A 2,853-nucleotide genomic window follows, 5' to 3' on the forward strand; every position below is an offset into this window, starting at 1 on the left:
AACATCCATATTCTCTAATAACTGGTTGCTAAGGTATAATTTGAACATACCAAGTCGAGTAACTTCATTTGGTAATGATACGTATATTTTCTTTTCAAGGCATCTGCGTAAAGCTGCATCAATGTCCCTAATAATATATTTACAATAAATATTATTGTTCTGTTATATTAATAATAACAAAGGAATATTCCGCACAACACAATAATTAAGATTAAGATAATGAATAATTATGATATTAAGATATTTTCTACTTAGAAAACATTGAAATAGCGTGATATACATAGCAAGGGCAATTAGTTGCAGCCAAAAGAACTACATTAGAATTTTCGTTAGATACTAATCCATCCAATCTAGAAAGAAGTTCTGATCTGAATCTCTTTGCAGGTTCAGACAATGTACAGTTTACTCCTTTATTTGTGCCTATCCAGTCAATCTCGTCGATAAAAATAATTGTAGGCGAAAAATTATAGGCAAGTTCAAATAAAACCTGTTCAGTTTAACAAATGTATTAATGTAACTATTCTATTTATATATGATTATTATTATATATGATATATTCCAGAATCTCTTCTTCATAGACAAAGGAAATCAACTTACACGGATATACTTCTCGGAATCACCTCTCCATTTGCTCACCAATGAGCTGGCCGTTATGTTAAAAAAGGTGCATTGACATTCCAGGGAGAAAATGGGCCTTTAAAAAAGATAAGGTACTTGAGGAGATACACAATGGCCTCCTTAATAGCAGATTTACATTCCTCTAGGCCTACGATGTTGTCCCAATATACATTTAATTTTGTCAGTATGATTTCCTACGACAATACAAAGATGAAATGGCGCATAATCTCCGTATTAATTTCCGTAAGTGTTATGTAATTCGTTATTTAAAGCTTTACTGAAATCAGTATTTACAATACGTATATTAATCGAAAATAACTTACGCATGAAATGTCTTCAATAATCTTCCATAATTCCAGATTGTCTATATAAAGCTTCTGAGCCTATTTTGATATCTTTGATTGCGTGGATTGTTCCATTAAGATGTTAAATAGCTCTCCTCTTCTGATGAAGATTCATCGCTTTCATTGGCGAAAATTGATGTCAATGTCATTGCGAGATTAATATCATCCGTAGCGTCACCCGTCATCTTCTGTTGTACATTCCTCCCTTTCACAGACTCACTTCTCGTTTCTTTAATAACAGATTTGACACGTTTTACTACTTCTTCGAAGATTGAATGATATTGTAATCGATACGTTGAATACGTTGAGAACGTTGAATAGTGTTAAATAATTTAAATTCTTACACTTTGTTCGCATTTGTCATTTCCCTCGTCTTTATTTCCTTTTCAGTTATTTTCTTGCACAATATAGGATATTTTTGGAATTTCATCTTGTAATAATAATTTTCATATTCTGTAAGAATAATTTCCAAATCGACGTTGTCGCAGACTCGATATTTCCGAGGTAGACGAGCTTCCCGGATTAATACATCGCTAATGTCTACATATCTAAAAAATATAATTTTTAATTCATTGAACAAATTTTATGCTATGAGTACACACTATACGATAATCATCAATTAACTGTTTTATTTCTAGGTAAGACAGACAAAAAGAATGTACTGTCTATTTATTATTATATAAATCCTCGGCGATAATTTTTTGCCTTCTGCCTTTTAATTTCTAATTTTTAAAGTTTGAATTTAAATATATTTTCATTTATAACTAGTTAATCTACGTTATCGATTGAGTTACTCTATAACTACTGAGTTACCGATGTCGATTTTCAAATTTTGGTTCCTTCCCCTCTTTCCGCACTAATTTCTATTTCGATTGGTCGCCGATATTATTCGAAAAAATTGCAACTAAGAAGATATCTAAATATATACACATAATATAAATATATAAACATAATTTTGTTATCTACTATCTTGATACGTGCAAAGATAAATCTTAATGATATATAATACAGCGTAAATGGTTATAAATAATTAATTATTGACAATAATTATAAGAATTATCGAAAGAAAAAATCATAGATACTATGTGCGAGTGTAAAATATCACAAAAAATGAACAACAATTGTGAAAAACGCAATATGGCAAATCAATGACAAAACACACTCATGACTGTCATGGAAGTTCCAAAGTCTTTTCGCAAATTATGAGATATCTTATTTGTGGTACCTTGCAGCGATAAATCACCGTTCATTGTAATAGTTTTAAATGTGATAATGATATCCTTGTATTGACTATCGTTTTTCGATAGTTACGAGAATTTTCGTTTATTACTTTGAGACAATCCGTCACTTCCTTTCTCTTATAAAGTTTCCCTTCAACTCCGTTGAAAACTGAGCATCAAACAGGAGACGAACGATTTGTTGTCATGGCAATGTTAGTTCACACGTAAGCAGGGTGCGAATATAATGATGGAATAGTCGAATCCTGTCTACTGTATAGTAAGATGGATGCGACATGGAAATAGAAAGAGAAGGCTGTATATAAGCATTTTCTGTCCTTGTTTAATCAGGCATGCACACTAGTGGACACTGACGGCGCTCGTTTACCGTTGTTACACATTTCCGGTACAAGTACGCGGGCATTAGAGAAGGACGGAACGGTCTCTCTCTTTACCCCTATATCGCGTTTTTAGTTCGCTCACGCGCTCTGTACTTATATCTATTACATTTCCACCATAAGCAGCGGCCGTGCAGTGACTTACAAAAGTTTCGAACTCGCGGACGTTTAATCACGTTCCCTACTCCGAAGGGGTAAGTACAAAGTTGCTCGTCTCAGTACTCTTGTTAGAAGTTTTATCATCTTTTTCATTTCGTGGCTACAAGTTTTTCCAGG

At 32.9% G+C, this 2,853-nt stretch overlaps 1 long non-coding RNA gene across 1 annotated transcript; it reads right to left on the minus strand.

Annotated features, from left to right (window-relative positions):
* Positions 1-289: 289 nt before the first annotated feature.
* On the minus strand, positions 290-1,679 carry LOC126927863 (uncharacterized). The gene is made up of 3 exons (XR_007715983.1): positions 1,307-1,679; positions 598-1,191; positions 290-487 (listed from the first exon to the last, which is right to left on the minus strand). It is a non-coding gene; the product is annotated as an uncharacterized LOC126927863 (long non-coding RNA).
* Between the last annotated feature and the right edge of the window lie 1,174 nt (positions 1,680-2,853).

This window comes from Bombus affinis, unplaced genomic scaffold, assembly GCF_024516045.1.
Source record: "Bombus affinis isolate iyBomAffi1 unplaced genomic scaffold, iyBomAffi1.2 ctg00000284.1, whole genome shotgun sequence".
NCBI lineage: Eukaryota > Metazoa > Arthropoda > Insecta > Hymenoptera > Apidae > Bombus > Bombus affinis.